Below are 20,172 nucleotides of genomic sequence, written 5' to 3' on the forward strand. Positions count from 1 at the left end.
CTGATGTTGATGACATGCAAAACAGATACTAATACTTGCATATTGTTTGCTGTATCCAGCTTTTTGCAGAAGGCATGGGGTATAAGCTTAAAATTAATCAAGTCCTGATGTTAGATTGAATACAAAGGGTGTAGATATTTTTATGGAGTTTATTTTTAATGTCGTGAATGATATGATTTCTGTGATTCTGAAGTATTTTTTTTAGTATTTATGAAGCAAAATAATTTGTTTAGCTGATGTATATTATCAAGAGTTTGTGCTTTTAAATTGTGGCATACATTTTGTATTTACTCACATTAATGGGTCAATGAACCAGAGCAAACAATAAAGTAAAGGTTTTTGGCTCCCACAGGGTTTGTCCATTAAAACCTCACTGTTTACTTTAGTGCGATGTATAGTAATAAAAGCTCAGCGCAGTTTAAGCAAGAATGAAACTCGACTAAGGTAAAGCATTAAGATTTTATTGCGTATTTGAATTCTCAACATTTGTTTAATGAATTACAGAACTACAAGCAAGGCATTCTTCCTTTCCTCTGAAACAATAACAAAGTGTACAAGACAAGGATACAGATGGAAGACAGAAGGCAAAGTAACACAACACCTGGATCTACATCTACCTATAGCCCCTGCCCTCATCCAAGGGACAGTATTATTGGGATCCCCTGCCCTCATCCAAGGGACAGTGTCAAGGGGAGCTCTGCCCTCATCCAAGGGACAGTGTCAAGGGGAGCTCTGCCCTCATCCAAGGGACAGTGTCAAGGGGAACTCTGCCCTCATCCAAGGGACAGTGTCAAGGGAAGCTCTGCCCTCATCCAAGGGACAGTGTCAAGGGGAGCTCTGCCCTCATCCAAGGGACAGTGTCAAGGGGAGCTCTGCCCTCATCCAAGGGACAGTGTCGAGGGGAGCTCTGCCCTCATCCAAGGGACAGTGTCAAGGGGATCCTCTGCCCTCATCCAAGGGACAGTGTCAAGGGGAGTTCTGCCCTCATCCAAGGGACAGTGTCAAGGGGATCAGCTGGTATTGTCAAAAGTAAATCTGGCTTTGTGTCTGGCTCAACAAATACTCTTATCAGGCACTCATTATTTGCATCGGTCTCTGTATGATCCCTAAACAGCGCCCACCGCTGAGCAAGCTAGAAGGTATTGTCAGAGAGGGGCTATGCAAATCTATCTTCAGAAGACCTGGAGTAGATCTTATCCAGACACAAGTGTCTATCTGCCACAAGTAACATGCAATGTACAGGGAGTTACTGAATGCTTTGGGCTCACACAGGGCTGTCTAATATTCTGTCGAAAGCAGTATGATCAGCAAGATGCAGAGGTGTCAGCGAAGCACATCCTTCCCTCATCGAGGGTCCTTCTTGCAGTGGACTCTGGAAAGGATTCTTGATGTCGGTCACAGAAGAGCGAGATCTGTCCGGCGCCTCCAGTGACAAGCACAGTCGGAGCAGGAGCTAGGGACGTGGTGGAGGTGCTGATAAGGAGCAAATGAAGAATGAAATCAATACAATTATGAAGCTGTAAAGATATAGACAGGCTAACAACCCTCCATTGTAACAACTTTCCATATCTACTTACTGTTTGCTCCTACAATGTATATGCACTGGAGTTGATAAAAACCAATGCTTGAGGGAGTAAAACATAACTTCAGAAAACTGTAGAGGGGATTGATCAAGGGCCATTTTATACTGAATGCACCGCTGGTGGAAATTATTACCATGTAGAGTCAGCAGTAAGAGAGGGCCATTGGAAGGCACACATCTGTCTCATAAACATGTCCCACATCCAAGTGAGTGTTGACCTTGAGTAAAGAAGAGTCTGCAGGTCCTCAGCACCCACCTAGGCATCCTGTTCATGCCCAAGAATAGGAGGGAGTGCACCTGGAGAGGGATGGATCGGGGGGGCAGCAAACCTGCTGACATCCTTTCTATTCCCACTGGCTGGAAGCAGGTTTACATATCCTGCACTCTCTCTTCAAATGCATATATGCTTGTGGGTAAAAACCATGGCAGTGGTACATCACCCCCCTCCCCTCATCCTCATCTTCCTCACTCACAAGAGCCATGATGAGGAAGGTAGTACTTATGTGATGAAGGTTACCGATATTTATTTATTTATTCATTTCACAATTTTATATAGTGCAACTCTAATCAAAATAGGCATCAGTGCACTTTACATAAGGATCAACGGCTGTGCATCTGGATTTCAGACCTCGCGGTGAAAGGAATCTCATTACAATACCGTAAGAGGGAAAACATATGTTACGACTGATCCTAAATTCAGCATCAGTGAAATTTCAGAAACACCCAGGAGGAAAGGGCGTTAAGTTGGAGAGGAAGAGATGGGAGCAAAATCAGTTGGGGGGGGACTAGAAAAGGAGAAAAGGAAAGAGTCCGGGAGCGGGGGTTGCAGGTCAAGGTACAGTTTAAACAGGTAGGTTTTTAGTTTTTGATGGAATTTGAATATTCCCAAGACATCAAAGGCCTTTCAGAGCATAAAATGGGAGCTGCACCAAAGAAGGAGTGGATAAGAGTTAGTTACATTTTCTTCCTTTCCTTATAATTTACCATAGGGAGAATCCTAAGCTCGGGTGGTGATCTCCCTATGGTAAAGGATGGGAAAAATTATAAATGTTTATTAAACTTTATATTAAATTACTAAAAATATGTTTATGTTAAATAATTCTTATAATAGTTAGACATTTCACTCGTACAAAACCAGAGAAATGCGGCCGTTATAGATAGTTGAGCTAACCATTACTCGCGCCCGCACAATGCACTGCCGATAACGTCACATATTACATCACACATGACATGTTCAGTGGCATCACTGATGACATCTCAAATGACATCACTGATGACATCATCCAGTGACTGTGTGTTTCTGCACACCGCCATGGTCTCCGGTCCTGACGAAAGCCTGGCAATTACCATTCAAAGGCTGAAACATGTAGACCTGACCTTGTAAACCTTGGATGCACTTGAGCAATTTACTCAATCACAGCATCCACCTTAACTTTTTAACCCAGCCTTACTCTCGACCTAATTAAACTTTTCTTGGGAAGCAGTAAGCCCATTTTAATCTCACCTTATGCACCAGCACTTATCACCCAAAAAAACCTGCTCCACTGCAATCAGGCGTCGTAGCACACCGGAGAGGCACTCGGCCTCTCTGCTGGGGGCCCAATAATGAAGCATGTCACCAACTAGGTTGGTGAGTGAGGGCCCTTTTAACAAACATGAGTGATTCCATTTAATAAGCTCCTCTGTTTTTGTAGCTTCACTCTTTCATTATATATATACAGACTAATATAGACTAATATAGATATTCACACGGATTAGTCACTAACCCATGCATTCAGTAAAACACGTTTAATCACTCACTTATACAGTCCGTCACGCACCTACTTATACACGCAAAGGTGTATTGAAGAATGAGTGGGTGTATGAATGTCTGAATGGATTATTTAGTAGGTGCGTGACGGACTGTATAAGTGAGTGATTAAACGTGTTTTACCGAATGTATGGGTTAGTGACTAATCCGTGTGAATATCTGTATTAGTCTGTCAGTAGGTGTGTAAGCGGCTGCATGTGTTGGTGAGGAGCTACTCTAGTGTCTATATGGGTCATTGATTGGTTGTCTGAGTACTTGTATGGGTGCCTGAGTGTCTGTGTGGGTGGGTGGGGTGTGTATGACTCCCTGCATGGATGTGTGAGTGGGTGATTCACTGGGTGTATGGGTTCAAGAGTGCAACTGCGAGGGGCTATATGGGTAGGTGAGTGCGTGTATGGCTATGTTGGTGAGTGAATAGATGTCTCAGTGGTACATATGTGAGTAACTACATATGTGAAAGGCAGTATATGTTAGTGTTGGAATATATAAGGTACTATATGTGAGAGTGAGTGATTGTGAGAGTGGCTGTATGGCTGAGTGTGTGCTTGTGTCAGTGATTGTATAAGAGAGTAAGGGCCATAAGTATCAAAAACGCGTTTTGCGATTCTCAAATTGCGATTTTTAGGGAATCGCAATTAGAGAATCGCAAAATGCAATGTATGTAGGATTTGCTAAAAATTTAGCGAATCCTACATATTTCTTATTTGCGAATCGCAAATTGAGATTCGCAAATAAGGAATTCCTTCCCATTAATTCCAGTGGGCTAGGAGCCCCATTGGAATGAATGGGCAGAAATTCTCAATTAGAGAATCGCAAATTGAGAATGCAATTCCAAGGGGGCCAGAGTGACAAAAGGACACCCTGTTGCACCCCTGAAATATGCGTGTGTGTGCACGTGGCGCACATACAAGCCCTAAGGGCATGTATGTGTGGCACTTGGAAAAAAGCAAAAAAGTGCTTTTTTCAAAGAATTTGAAAATTACCACCAACTGTCAGTTGGTGGTAATTTGCGATTTCTTATTCCCAATTCGCACAACTTAGTTGCTTTCTTCATCACATTTACGGAATCGCAATTTGTGACTCCTCAAATGAAATTGCAAAATAGAGAATCGCAAATTTTGTGATTCTCTAATTTGCTCTGCCCTTTTTGGATGATACAGCCCAAAAGACCTTTACCCGTTCGCAAACGGGCCAATTCAGAGAATTGGCCTGGTTACGAATGAGAAAAGGGCTTGATACAATAGCCCCTAAGTATGTGTGGGTATCAGTATAAATAAGTGAGGTGGTGTTTGTATAACTGTATAGGTGAGTAAATGGGAGTGTGATTTATTGTTTGCATGACTGCCTAGGTGTGTGAGTAATTCAATGGGGTAGTGATGGTGTGTGAGTGTCTGTATGGGTGTATGAGTGCATATGATAGTCACATACTTTTGGCATGCCCTAGGTACCACCATTTGAGACCTAGGCGGATAGCTTCTATCTGCAAACAGCTAGGTACCCGCTGTCAAAGTGATGTGTTGCATGTCTTAAAATCTGACTCCAGCATGCTAATTCTCTGTGCAGTTGCAAAATTTCTAGGTAAAATGTGGATTAGTAGATGACACACATTGACCATGTAACTGACGTAACCCTTTTGTATTTTAATATTTCTTAAATGATGTTATATAAGTAGCTATCTAATAATTTAGTTTTGTACTAAACATGGAATTGTACTGCAAGACGGGTCATGTTGTTAACTCTTACGGCATAGACTTTTGCAGCTACACTTCCTGGTCTTGATTATAATTGTTTTTATCGCTCTTATTATTGTCTTAGAAAATTTGAACCAAACCAGATTTTCGATCTTTGTAATCAATCTTCAGATCCTTTTGCACTTTAGGCACTGGCACTTTTAAGGTCCGTATTCGTCAATTGCTTAAGATTTTAACGGCAGAATCAATTAAAGATATCAGTCTATAACACCGTGGATCCCCTCTCTGGCCCTTTTTAAAAACCGGTATGATCGTAGACAAAGACCATGAGGCAGGTAACCCCTGTGCACTTGAAACATTAAAAACATTAGTTAATCTCTTGGCCCAAAATTTTGGGTTACTTTTATACAAATCAGCAGGGACGGAATCAGGGCCAGGAGCTTTATTACTAGACATCTGTATTATCGCCATTTCTACATCCTCCTCCTTAAAACCGCAGGAGGTAAAAACCTATCAACTTCCATGCTAGAGGGGGAATCCGCAGTGACATTAGGTCCATAGACAACTTCAAAATGGGAGAGCCACTGGTCCTCTGTAATATTACATTCCAAATTGCCATTCTCTATACCAGAAAGGTAAGGTTTATTAAAAATGGCCCTAAATTTCCAGCTATCCATTACAACTTCCACAGATAAGAGTGCATTCCAGGCCTCCTCTTTGATCTCCTTATTCCGCATAGAAACAGCGGTCTTATACTGTTTCCTTAGCATGACTACCTGCTTCTTATCTCAAGGTATATTTTTCAGGGCTTAAGCCAGATTGCGATGGGCACGTGAGCAGTTGTTGTCAAACCACCTTTCACCCATAGTTTGTCCGGGTTTGGATGTCATATTCAGATCAGAGGCTACCTAACCACAAATGTCTTCAAAGGCTCTTCGGACCTCAGCCCCTGGAGTGATGTTATCAACACATATTGCAAGGTTATCTTTGGCCTTTTCACAGAGATTCGATAAACAAAGTTCCGAAGTTACCTTGGCCAATTTAAGCCTCCTCCCCTGATCGGTTGTAACCACGGATCTAACTCTCACTTTCTCACCCGTTTTTCTCAAAAGACCATAATCTTTATCTAGCACTAGTATTACTGGATTGTGGTCGCTGAAAGGCGACAGCCTGGCGTTGTAAAACACTACCAGAGCTAACATGGGTGGGGGGGGATAAATATGTAGTCAATAACAGTGCCCCTCTCCCTAGCTTTAAAAGTAGGGATCCAATCAATTGGATCATTAAAACTAGGTTCAAAGTGGGGTGTCGCAGAATGAGCTGGCCCTAAATGGTCATCAACAGAACAGTTCAATTCACAAATATGAATGTTAAAATTGCCCATAAGTACAATGTGATAAAAAGTAGTTTGCTTCAGCCTATATCCTTCCAGGAAACATTTCACGTAACATAAATGTTGATTTATAAAATCCCTTTCCACAGAGTTATAAAAATTAACAACAGAGTTATAAAAATTACCAAATAATACTTCGGGGGAGTTAAGGGTTAGGGGCTGTGTCTACATCTGTAACCTGGCCATTTTAGCTGTCTCTGTGGGAGCTCTCATGGGACGCCTCCAGTCAGTCATTCACATCTAGCTGGGACAGTGGGAGAAATCTATTCCTTAAAGCTAAACCATCTCCTTCATACGCGGTCAGCAAGGATAATGACTGTGGGACTGTTACCTGTCTCCAGCTCGGCCTATCTGAATGGGTCGCTAGTTCTTTATTTCGAGAAAGACAATCTCCATTCTGATAATACATCATTGAGCATGCCTCACTAGGGGATCTTAGAGGTCTACCAAATACTTTTATTCCTCATATTGGTGGGTAAAGGAAACCCAGGGGCATAGCCCTGATGCCCCCTCCCCATCACAGAACTGTCCCAAAACAACCGGCCAGCAATATTCCGTTTATCGAAATTAACAATAATACAATCACCTTCAGCCGGTTTGGGGTAGTTTCCCACCCATCCAACACGTCTAACCATTATAATGTAAGATAAAACCTCGGAATTGCCTTTACACTGTTGGTCAAACCATATTTAGTTTTTCGTAGCAAAGCCCGGGTGGATTTATTGTCACGGTCTCCAAATGGAGGTACCGCTAAAAGAACAGCTAGCTAGAGGAGTGGCTTCTGGGGGAAGATTAAGCCTACAGCTATTCGGTCTAGTGTTCCTCTCTTGTATACCTTGGTTCTGACCGTCCTGATTGGAGCTCCTGCCCCCGCTTGGATCCCCTGGACTACTCCTGTCCTATTCAAGGGGCTAGGTTTTGTCCTATGCAGAGATTACAATTGAGATTGAGTACCAGGACATTCCTCACCCATATGAAACCTAGACTCACTTTGGACCTGGGGTATTATAGACTCTCTTTGGACCTGAGCTATTGTAGTTAAATTAGGGGTATCGCATGAGATTTTTGAGTCCCTCCAAAAAGAATCAATACCCATCACACAAGTATTCAATGAATCAATTATATCTTTAGCAATGCTTGTAAGTATAGATTCCATCCGCAAGATAAATATGTCCTCCACCAGTTTCCGTAATATTAGTTGAGTGTTCTTATCCACGACAAACTCATGTGTAGAATTGCTCTTTTTTGGACCTTTATCACATTTATTTACTTTTTTGGTGATCCTCCTTTTCCTTCGAGGCCCCATAATCACCCCTTTTGTTGCCCTGTTCAAGTTTATCAAATTTTCTCCGATTACACCATCCGTACCCCTAGACAGAGCAACATCAATTGTTGATTCTCCTCTCACTCCATTCAGATGCTTGGCTCTAGGGGTACAGGTATTCTGGGAGAGACCTCATTTACAATATTCCCCTCCCCAGGATCTTGACTCATACCCAGTCCCAGTTCTTTTTCTGCATTACCTATTTCCTTATTGCAGGCTCCTACCGCCGAAGTTAGATATGAAATAATGGACGCAGACTCCCTATGGATTTTTGCTTTTAGCCCCCCTGCTGCTGGCTGCAGAGTTGCTTCCGCTTACCCATAGCTGTCGTTGAAAATCTGGAAGTTAGGGGGGTGGCCCAGCCCAGCCTCTGCCTGTCTCTGAAGGGCGCAGACGGGCCCGCCTTTAGACCGGGTTGTGCTCGGCGCGAGCCAGCGCACATCCCGCAAGGCGGGTCCCACGAGTTGTTTTAAATGCCCCTGGGCGCGCAGCAGCAGCGTAGGCGCCTCCTGGCGCGAAGTCAGGGCTTTCTGGGGGTTGGAGTCCCCTTCCAGTGGCAGCGTTAGAGAGCAATTTGCGATGAAGCGGCTCCCGCAAAGCGGGTGCTGTGAGTTGTTTTAAATGCCCCCTGAGCGCACAGCAGCAGCGTCGGCGCCTACTGGCGGAAGTCAGGGCCTTCTGGGGGTTGGAGTCCCCTTCCAGTGGCAGTGGTAGAGTGAAATTTGCGGCGACTTACAGAGTTCCTTCCACATATTAGTAGGTCACTTGGGCATGTTCCAGAACTCACACGTGCTGGTAGCCGTCACGGAATAAAGAAGTATCCAATGCGTGGGTTGTGATCTACGAATCTGGTAGGTCTTGAACGCGTGTGCTAGCTGTTGCTGCTGGGAAATTTGAATGCTGCTGGGGTATTGTATGCATGTGATACTTCTATAGTCTCAACGGCCGAAATAAAGTTATTGACTGTTGGAAAACGAGGCAGCATCTGTGAGGCCTGCACAAATAACATGACTACATTTGTCCTTCACTGGGAACCAAACACCTAATTGTAGCACCTGACTCTCAGAGAGTAGCGTTGCAGAGCATATCTGAAGCTTACTCAAGGGAGGTGGTGTGGGCTAGTAATCGCCATTTGCAGGTGCGCAGAAATAACACTCAATAATTGATTGTCCAGTCTGTACTCTGCTTTATAAAAGTAAGAGTACATTTATTAAACACACACACTACTCAATGCTATGCACCAATTTACAAATATACATAAGCTATTGGAATTACTTTGTGACATTGCATAACATCTCCACCCCTCCCACAGGGGGGTGGGGTCTAGTACCACCACTCCCATGTAGGCACATCATCTTGCCCCCAATGCCATTAGTTGAACATAACCTGGAGCGAGGGCCCTGCACACTGGCACCATCCCAGAGGCGACCCACCCCATTATCTCAACAAGCATTTAAACTAGGTAACCCTGCCTTGGTGACACACAACCCTGACTGAGCATTTCCTACTGACCATGAAGTATGCACCTCTATATCTTAAGGGCTAGCCGTCTGGGTTCTTCACCTAAGCGCAGCAGCAAGAATACATGTTTAAGCATCACTTTAGAATGAGGGTACTCATCACATTTGTGTATCATTAGACTGCATTGCAATTCCAGCCCCTAAAGGCATCACTGATGAAATCACAGGATTACGCATATACAGCCAGACACCCTAGAAGGAATGTCTGGCAACATAACCACACTTTGCTTATGACATCACCTTCATCATGTACTTCACATTAGACACATGAACTTCAGTGCCTCCAAAAGAAATGACGTTAGTAAAAGCATTTCTGGTGCAATTACACCTCTTCACCTCTAGGGGATGCCCTTCTGCAGACATCCCCAACTCAGCCCTTCACTCCTTAATGTATTTCTCAATACACCCTTAGCTGTAGAACAAAGGTTCCAGCCTAGAAGGTGTTAAATGCTGGCTGAGCCCTTGAGGGGTTATTCCTTTCAAGTCCCCATGTGACTTAGGGAGGGACATCTCTTCGTGCTGGGGGGAGACTGCGCTCCTCCAGCACCTCCCCAAGCACCTTATTCATAATTGAGGGTAACCCCCCTCCTCTGGGGGCCACCAGGCACCAAAAACACTGATTTCCCAATTCCTTGCAAGGCATTATGGGGCGCTACAGGCTCCTTAAGAATATTATAGCAGCACCTCTCCTGCTCCATTGGGGAGAGCTGCAATGTGGGCCTTTGGCTGTGGCATCCCTCGTTGCCCCAGGTGAGTGTAATGGCTCGGGGAGCCCAACCCTGGCCACCTTTTCCAACTTTCGGGGGCCCGGTCCCACCCCGGCCCCTCGCCGCACTTCCTTGCTGTTTTGGGGTCCCGGTCCCAACCGGGACCCCCAAATGCCCGTTCAGTGGATGGCATCTCAGGGAGCCCACCCCCGGCTTCCACCGCCGGCTCCCCTCTTGCCTAGCATCCTCGTGTGCTGCCGCAGGAGCCATTATCCTCTTCTGGTCTGCCGGCTCCGGCGGGCAGGTGCTTGGGTCTTTGCCGGCTCCTCTGGCTTCCCGAGGGAATGCAATGGCACTCCCCCACTCGCCAGCCCGCACTCAGGGCCCGGGGATGGGATCCCTGGACATCTTTGGGCGGGGGCGCGATGGCGCTCCCCCATCCAGCGTCAACGGGGGCCAGGGTGGGCTCCTGGCGCTCCACTGGGGGGCATCTTCATGGGGAGCGTGATGGCGCTCTCCTACTTTGCTTCGGGGCTCAGGGATGGGGTCCCGGGCCCCTCTAGACCCTCTTGCGGGGGGCGCGACAGTGCTCCCTGCCCCAGCTCCTCTGCATCTTTGGAGCCTGGGGATGGGGTCCCGGGCCTCTTGCGCACATTTCCACGGGGGGCGTGATGGCGTTCTCCCTCCTCTTCATCTTCGGGGCCCGGGGATGGGGTCCCTGGCCCCCTTGCGCACATTTTCACGTGGGGGGCTCGACGGCGCTCCCCCTCCTCCCACATCACCAGGAGCCAGGGTGGGCTCCTGGCCTCCTTCTTGGGCAACTTTATGGGGGGCGTGATGGCACCCCCGACTTTGCTTCCTCCTGGGGAAGCCCCTGCAGCCTGACTCACCCCGGGGGCATAATTGCGACCAGCGGCATAACACTACGCGCTTCGTAGTCAGTCCCAGGTGGAGTCAAAGGTCGCCTACCTTCTGGGGGGCATATCTCGGCCCCCAGGCAGCCGATTCTCTCCATTTTCATGTGTTCTTGCTCCTGGTGGTGCCCCCAGCCACTGGGAGCACTCTCCATTACCAGCGGGGCCTCTCAGAGGGGGTATTCATCAGGGAGCTGCCTTCACGGGCTCCCTGCGCCAGCCTTTTGCCTGTCTCTCCCCCTACGCCTCTCTTCTGCTTGCGCAGAGGCCCAGGTTGCGGCTCACTTGTCCTGGACTCTTCTTCTAGCACTATTCTGCCTTCTGGGACAATCAGGGGGTTCCTCCTTCCAACTGCCCATAGCACCAGGTTTAAGCACCCTCTGCCTCCGCAGCCAACACCCCAGAAAGAGCTTCTCTTCCAGTGCAAGCACTTTTTTAACGTTGAGTAGTGGGCTGGCAGGAAGTATCTGTTTGTCCTATCAAACAGCGACACATTACTTCCCTGCCCCTGCTCCCTCCTTCTTGTCCAGCCTCTTGGTTTGTTCAAAATGGCGTCGTCCAGGGTCTCTGGCCACATGGTCTCTGAAAAAGCCCCTTCCCCCCTCGCTGCCTTCCCTCCTCGGTGCAGCCTGGTGCCTGGCACCCAGTGATAGCTGCTGATGGATAAGCCTGTAGCCCCACCCATCTTCTCTTCATGGAGAAGAGGACTTAGCTTGTGGAAGAAAGGTTATCAATCCATCCTGCTGAGGTCAGCCCTCATCCAGGGTCTGGTTATGGCTGGCTCAGAGAAATATGACAGTTTTGGATGACCCAAAAGCAGTACAGATATGACTTTGGACTCTGCAGAATACTCTTTCTCACATCCGTCACAGTGGACTTTAGTGCGTGTCTGGAATCTGTAGGCCTTATGAAAGTTACTCTAGCCCATGGGCTCCACATCCCCATAGGAGAATAATGAAGTAAAAAACAGTAAAACACACTGACTTTCCCTTGGCATGTTTATTCCCAGTGTATAAAGCCTGATCCCTGCCACCACCCCATTCTGTATAAGTCCTTCCACAAAAGTCTATCTGCTCTTGCTCTTTTGCTGCACACGCTAGGAATCTCCCCAGTGCAGCCCCTTCATGTGTGCGCACGCATGTACACATGTGTCTGCATGTAACCAGCCTGGTGTCCCTTACTCCAGCTGCTGCGCAGTGGCCTGGTCAAGCCAGGGTGACACCAGTAAAATCCCCATGCAATCTCCTTCATCCTGAGTTCACTGTGGGTGAGTACCAACTTATGAGGTTCACTCACAGAAAAAGCTCAAGACTTAGGTGCTCAAAAAGAATAAAATCCGGGCGGCCCATAGTGTCAGAACCACCTTCTAACATTGATTGACTAGCATATGATAGTGGATGTATTGATGAGTGACTCCATGTATGAGTGACTATATGTGTGAGTGAATAGATGTGTGTGTGGCCTAGGAATCCATGAGTGGGTATATACTAACTGGGTTTGGTCTGTCTATGGTTTAGAGAATGGTAGTCTGAATGTTAGAGTGGGTGTATCAAAGGTTATATTAGGGTGTGAGGAGGTGCATCAGATGATCATGTGGATGATGTCATCAGTAATGACATTAGAGATGTCAGTAGAGATACCATCAGTGATGTCACTGACCATGTCGTGAGTGATGTAATATGTGACTTCATCAGCAGTGCATTGAAGGGTCGCGAGTTATAGTTAGCTCAACTAACTATAACGGACAGATTTCTCTGGTTTTATACGAGTGAAAGTCCAACTAACTATAACATCCCTGGAGCCTGTGTTTTTTTCAGTGAATTTCTACGTTTTTTAAAATGCTAATTTCTAACTATAAAGTCCCTGAAACCTATGGTTTTTCAGTGAATTTGAAAGGCTTTTTAACTGCTAATTCCTTACTATAACTTTCCTGAAACCTCTGTTTTTTCAGTGAATTTCTAAGGTTTTTTAAATGCCTGTTGGACTTGGCCATTCTGGCAGGTTCACCTCTAAACTTTTTGATTTAGTATGTGACTCGGTGTTAGTTATTTTTGGCTTCGCAACACTTTCACAGTGTCCCAGTGTAAAGTGCATGCGCACTCTGAGTGCGTGTGGTGAGATTGGCCTGCCCTCCCATAGGAATGCATTGGAAATGTATGTGTCAGTGTTAGTTCCTGATGTATGGGGAGTGCAGGCTCGAGTTTGGTATGTGCGGACTCTTGTGATTGAATGTTGCGCGATGATGTGTGCGGCATTCATGTGTCTAATGTGGAGGTGCCACTTTTAGAACTTGGCCTGTCTATGCAGTGACTGTCTGGCTTGTGATTGGCTGGTGCTGGCTGGTGAGTCTGGCTCCAGGATTCAGGATGGGTCTGCCCGGTGGTGAATGGGGAGATCTGCATGCTGACGGCAGGGAGGAGTGCACCTGTGACCTGAATAGGGCTGGGCTTTCCCCACACAATGCTGGCTCTGCCCCCTGTGGTGTGTCTGATGTCCCTAGACTGGCCAGTGAATGGAGAGAGGTGGACAAAGGATTTATGTGTATAAAAAGGGGCTTTGACCCCTTGCAAAATGTTCTCTTGCTGATCCTAACTTGGAGGGGGCCAGCTGCTGCTGGACGCCAGGAGGACCACCACTGGAGACTGCCTCCCTGCCTGGAGGGCCCTGTGAGCTGGCCCCTGGGCCCAGCCTTTGCCCCCTCTGCCTCGATTCCTTTCTAGACCTTGCCCCTGGACTTTTGGGACTCCTTTGGAAGCCAGCGCCTGGGGATTGCTGGTCTCCCCCCAAAATAGTGTGTGGTGCCGCTAGTGAGGCGATTCCTTTCCAGAGGGATTCCCCGGCGTGGGTATCCCCCCTTGTTCTCCATTCCAGAGCAGGTGCCCACCCTGCAGAATTGCCGCATATTTACCCTTTTTATTTGAACCCCTGACGGGTGCCCACCCCGCCAGGGACTCGTGCATTTTAACGGGGGCCCTCCCCGTTTTATTATTTATTTTACGGGAGCCCACCCCGTAATAAGGAAAGAGAAATCGCCGCCGGCTCGGGACACCCTGTGATGTAATTCCCTGGGCCGCGCTGTGATTGGCTGCCGGCCGGAGGCTAGAACCGGAAGCCAACGGGAGCCCACCCCACGCTCCGCTGGACAAAGAAGGTGAGGAGAAGCATCCTTGGCACCAAGGGAGGACGGGGAGGACAGGAGCCCACCCCGCCTCCCAGAACGTCCCCGCCCCAGGAGCAGCGCCGGCAGAAGAGAACCCTGCGCTGGGACATGACCAGAGAGGTGCTGACGGCCGGGGAGCAGAGGCACCGCAGGAGCCCCGAGGAGCGGGAGCTACCATGCAACGACCAGCCGGTGAGTGAGGCCCGAGCTCTCCTGCATTCCTGGGCGGCCCCGTGGGGCAGCGGGTCGCCATAACACTCCTGGGCACATTGTTATTCCGAGCCCCCAGAGGGGGGACTCCAACATCAGGTACATTTTGTTTAGAGCCCGGTGGCTCCCACTTCTTTGGGGGCATCTCAAGAGGTAGAGCGGCCCCGGCTGGCAGCGGGCCCCCCCCCACAGTGGGCAGCATTTTCTTTCGAGCCACGAGGCCCCTGAGACCCCATTTGTTTCTTCAGAGCAGACGAGGCTCCCGAGCCCTCAGTTCTTTCAAGCCCACGAGGCCCCAGCGCTGAAGGGGGCATTTGCTAATTATACCTCAGAATAAGATCCAGGAGGCACGCTGGTGCCAGGCTCCCTGCTACAGCTGCCCAGCACTTAGTGGTCAGCTGCTTCGTTTAGGCCTGATTGTTAGACGGACCGGGAGGGTCGGCCGAGGTTACGGGGAGAGGTCTCCAGGGAGAGCCGTCTCCAACGACTGTACAGATAAGCAACTTCCCCCCCACAGACGGACACCACACAAGGTTGAAGGTTAACGAGACTTTATATGCAATTCTTAGGTTACGATGATGGATACAAGGAGGTCTGGACTCAGGGGTCCCCTCGGTTCTAGTCTCTGGTTTAGGAAAGGGGTAGCGGGACAGTCTTTGAACTGCCTTCCTGCTCTGGAGCTGCCCCAGTTATAGGGCTGGTGTGCTTTGATGTCCGGACCCTCGCACTTGGAGGTCGGGAGGTCCGGGATGAGGGAGTCCAGACACCCAGCAGGGGGGTGGAGCCAGCGCCCGGGGAGGCGATGGGCGAGCGGCACTTGGTGGGGGAGAGCCATCGGCACCTCTTTCTCCTATTGACTTGCCAAGTAGCCCGCTCACCTCCTGGGTGGAGGGTGGTGCCGGAATGTCTGAGGCCGGCCCAGGCCCAGGGTTGAGGTCGATCGGGGGCCAGGCGGCCTCGTGGTGGAGTGTCCAAGATGGCGCCCCAGGCTGGGCGCGTGGGCCGGCAGTGGATCGGACCCACGAGGTCGACATGCTCGAGGGCAGGGGTCCCTGAGGGGACGGAGGACGTGCAATGGTGGTGTGTGGTACTTGCGGGACTGGACTCAGGCCTGGTTGGGCCGGGGGAGAGCGGCCCTTCATGTGGCCTGTCCAACATGCGTCCCCCCCAGCTGAAGGCGGGGAGAGTTACCCATCCTCTTGGGGACTCTCCTCGTCGAGGCGGAAAAACCGGGACAGGCCATCCGCGTTGGCGTGATCTGGCCCAGGCCGGTGTTCGACTGTGAAGTCCATACCTTGCAAGGAGATGGACCAGCGTAGCAACTTTGGGTTCTCCCCCCGCATATGCATCAGCCACTGCAGGGGTCGGTGGTCGGTCTGCACCCGAAAGTGGGTGCCAAAAAGGTAGGGCCGGAGCTTCTTGAGGGCCCATACCACAGCGAAGGCTTCCCTCTCTATGGTGCTCCAGCGTTGCTCCCGTGGTAGGAGTCTCCGGCTGATGAAGGCCACCGGTTGATCAAGGCCTTCGGTGTTCACTTGAGACAGGACTGCCCCAATGCCCTGGTCGGAGGCGTCCGTCTGGACGACGAACTCCCGGCTGTAGTCTGGGGCCTGGAGCACAGGGGCGGAACACATGGCGGCCTTCAATTGTTCAAATGCAGTTTGACACTCTGGGGTCCAGGTGACTTTCTTGGGCTGGCTCTTTGACGTGAGTTCTGTGAGGGGCCCCACTATGGTACCATAGTCTTTCACGAACCTTCGGTAATAGCCCGTGAGGCCCAGGAAGGCTCGTACCTCGGTTTGGGTGATGGGGGGCTGCCAAGCCTGGATGGCGGCAATTTTCAGCTGTAGAGGGGCCACCAGGCCGCTTCCCACCTGGTGTCCGAGGTAGGTTACAGACCCTTGCCCGATTTGACACTTGCTGGCCTTGATCGTGAGGCCAGCTCGCTGAAGGGCTTGCAGCACTGCTCGGAGGTGGTGGAGGTGCTCGGTCCAATGGTGGCTGTATACAGCGATGTCGTCTAGGTAGGCGGCGCTGAATCCTTCGAGCCCCGCCAGGACCTGATTGACGAGCCGTTGGAATGTTGCTGGGGCATTCTTCATGCCGAAGGGCATGACCGTGAAATGGTAATGGCCATCGGGGGTGGAGAAGGCAGAACGTTCTTGCGCCCGGGGTGTGAGGCCGATCTGCCAATAGCCTGCTGTCAGGTCGAAGATGCTGAGGTAGCGGGCAGCTCCCATTCGGTCGACTAGTTCATCTGCCCGGGGGATGGGATGCGCGTCTGTTCTGGTGACCGCATTCAAGCCCCGGTAGTCGACGCAGAACCGGAGTTCCGGTGTGGTGCCGGGGGCAGCTGCTTTGGGGACCAGTACGACAGGGCTGGCCCAGGGACTGTCTGAGGGCTTGATGACCCCGAGCGTGAGCATCTTGGCTATTTCTTCCTGGATGCAGGCCCGTACCCGGTCTGGCACGCGGTAGGCCCGGTGGCGGATAGGGGGGCTGTCCCCGGTGTCCACATCGTGCACACACCAGGAAGTGACACCTGGGGTGAGGGAGAACAGGCTGGCGAATTGTGATAGGAGGGCTTGACACTCTTGGCGTTGTTCTCTGGTGAGGGCCTCTGAGAGCCGGACCCCATCCACGGAGCCGTCTTGCTCTTGAGTCCGTAGGAGGTCAGGGAGAGGCTCGGAGTCTTCTTCAACCCCAGTGTCTGTGGCCATCAGGAGGCTGAGCTCTGTTCGCACAAAGTGGGGCTTTAGTCTGTTAGCGTGGAGGACCCGGAGAGGGTTCCGGGAGGATTCCATGTCGATGAGATAGGTGGCAGGACCCTTGCGCTCTATTACTTTGAAGGGCCCCGTCCATTTGTCTTGTAGGGCGCATGGCTCAGTGGGGGACATCACCCATACCTGTTGGCCAGGTTCGAATTCAATGGATGAGGCATTCTGGTCATACCATTTTTTCATGTCCTCTTGACTGGCCTCTAGGTTGGCCTTCGCTAGTTCTCTGAACCGCCGGGTCTGGTTGCGGAGGGTGAGGAGGTACCGGAAGACATCTGGAGGGTTCTTTAACGGAGGCATCTCCCAGCCTTCTTTGACGAGACTGAGCGGCCCTCGCACTGGGTGTCCATATAGCAGTTCAAACGGGCTGAAGCCCAGGGATTTCTGGGGGACCTCTCGATACGCGAAGAGGAGGCACGGCAGGAGCACATCCCACTGGCGACGGAGGGGCTCTTCCAACCCCCCGATCATTCCCTTTAGCGTGCGGTTGAACCGCTCAACGAGTCCGTTCCCTTGAGGGTGATAGGGGGTTGTGAATCGGTAGGTAACCCCGCACTGTTGCCAGAGGGATTTCATGTACTTAGAGATAAAGTTCGTGCCTCTGTCGCTGACGACTTCTCGGGGGAAGCCCACACGGGAGAAGATCCCCATCAGGGCCCGGCCGACTACCGGGGCTGTCACAGTTCGCAGAGGAACAGCCTCAGGGTAGCGGGTGGCGTGGTCCACTAGCACCAAGATGAATCGATGGCCTTGTTTTGTGCGTGGGTCCAAGGGCCCCACAATGTCGATTCCGACTCTCTCAAACGGGGTAGTGACCACAGGAAAAGGTTGCAGGGGGACCTTTAGTTTGCGGCCGCTCTTTCCACTGGCTTGGCACGTGGGGCAAGATCGGCAATGCTGGTGCACATCGTTCCTCATTTTGGGCCAGAAGAAGTGGGTCACTAGGCGACTGTAGGTTTTATCTTGTCCCAGATGTCCTGCCAGGGGGACATCGTGGGCCAGGTTTAACAGGAAGTCTCTGAAACGGAGGGGTACCACGAGTACTCGGTTGCTCCCCAGCTCGGCGATTCTTTGCTCGCTGTACAGCAGATCATTGTCCCAGTAGACCCAATGAGTTCCGGAGGTATCCCCTGCGCTTTGGGCGAGCGCTTGCTGGCGGAGTCCCTCGAGGGAGGGACAGGTCTTCTGTTCTTGGCAAAATTGTTCTTGCGTGGGCCCCCCTTCTTGAGGCCACTGATCGAGGTTAGCGAGGTCGGTAGGTTGAGCTGGTTCGGAGGGAATGTTACGGTCGGTGTTTTCGGCTGGGGCGACCGGAGGCGGTGGCGCCGGCCATTCGGGTTCTTCTGGCCGGTGGTTGGCACGGGCGGCCATGGAACGGGTGGTGACGCACGCCCAGTCCGGGACGCCCAACATCCCCAGGTGTTCCTTTCGCTCCACGGCGGCCCACGGAGAGCTTTCCAGGTCATTGCCCAGGAGGCAGTCTACGGGGGCATCGTCTCGGACCGTTACTTTCAACATGCCAGAGACCCCCCCCCATTCGAAGGGGACGCAGGCCATCCGACACAGGCTTTCCGAGTTATCGGCTGATCGTACAGGGCAGAGAATGTTCGGTAGATACTGTTCTGGGGCCACCAGGTGACAGCGGACGGCTGTTACACTGGCCCCGGTGTCACGAAGGGCTTCGGCCTGGCGTCCATTGATGCTCACCCATTGGCTGTACTTCTGGGTGTTAGCGGGTAGGGGGACCCGCGGGACCATGTCTTTCCCCCCTAAGCAGGCTAAGGTCATGGCGGCTGGCTCCCACTCTTGATGCTCTTGTTCGTATTCTTCCTGTTCCTCGGAGATCTGTTCTTCCCCTAGGGCTGCAGCGGCCACTTGGCGGGGTCTTGGGCTCTGGTACTGCGGGCAGTTTGGGTCGTTCGCATAGTGGCCGACTCGTTGACATCGGTCACACGTGACATTGGCTCTGTACCCCGGTCGCGCTGGGGTGCTGCCCCGGTTGGCCGGGGGGGTGGTGTTGGTAGCGGGGGCGACCGGGGCGTTGTCTCTTCCTCGCCCTTGGCCCCCTCCTCCTCCTCTGGGTCGGTGCTGACCATTGTTGTTCCGGTTCTGTTCGTAGGACCCATTCCGGCCCACTCTGGTGATCTCCCACCGGTCAGCTTCGGCTGCGAGCTGCCGGGGATCCGTCAACTTGCTGTCGAGGAGGTGCTGGCGGAGTTCAATGAAGCAATTGTTCGACAGATGCTCCCATACCATCAGATTAAATAGTTGCTCGTAGGTCGTGACGTTGCTTCCTCGGATCCAGCCCTCGAAGGCTCGGCTAAAGTATGTTACATAGTCCACCCAAGTTGTACCCGGGATGCGGGTGCAGTCTCGGAACCTCTGACGGTACATCTCGGGTGTGAGACCATAGCGGGTGAGGAGTGCCGCTTTCATATGGTCGTAGGAGGTCATCTGGTGGTCCGGGAGCTGTAGCAGGGTGTCGCGGCCCTCATTGAGGAATCTTCCCCAGAGACCGGCTCCCCAGTCGCTTCTATCGATCCGGTGTGCAGTCATAGCGATTTCATAGGCTTTAAACCATTGCTGGATGTCGTCCTCTCTGAAATATTCTCGGACAACATCCTTGGGGATGTGTACCTTTTTGTCTGTGGCCCCGGAGGTGGGGGGTCGCTCGGGCACCCCTGCTTCTTTATTCTGCTTGCGTAGGTTGATCTCGGCTAGGTTCCGTTCGTGTTCGTACGCTAGTTTCTTTTCCTCGAGCTCCCTTTGTCTCTGTTTCTCCTCTCTTTCTTCTCGGAGACGCAGGTGCTCTAAGTTGATTTTTTGTTCGGCCAACTTAAGTTCAACGTCCATTTTGAGTCGGGCCATTTCTAGTTCGTGTAGTCGGGTCCTTTCTCTTTCCTGGATCTCGTCTTGCGAGAGACCCGTTCTTTGCCCTTCAGGGGCCGTGGTCGTTTTTTCTACGGTGCTTTGATCAGGGGTTCCGGCAGCCCCGGTCTCTGCCCAAGATTCTAGGGCATGCTTAAAATCGTCCTTGGTACTCAGTCCGGTGGTAGCGATACCCAGTTCGATGCAGAATTGCTT

General features: G+C 50.8%; 1 long non-coding RNA gene across 1 annotated transcript in view; it reads right to left on the minus strand.

Moving 5' to 3' along the window:
• Positions 1-447: 447 nt before the first annotated feature.
• The window catches only part of LOC147660956 (uncharacterized), a 38,097-nt gene continuing 18,372 nt past the window's right edge, over positions 448-20,172 (minus strand). The window contains exon 2 of the long non-coding RNA XR_015306102.1: positions 448-1,473. This is a non-coding gene — a long non-coding RNA (uncharacterized LOC147660956). The remainder of the gene's footprint in view (positions 1,474-20,172) is intronic.

This window comes from Lissotriton vulgaris, unplaced genomic scaffold (assembly GCF_964263255.1).
Source record: "Lissotriton vulgaris unplaced genomic scaffold, aLisVul1.2 SCAFFOLD_1887, whole genome shotgun sequence".
In the NCBI taxonomy this organism is placed as follows: Eukaryota; Metazoa; Chordata; class Amphibia; order Caudata; family Salamandridae; genus Lissotriton; species Lissotriton vulgaris.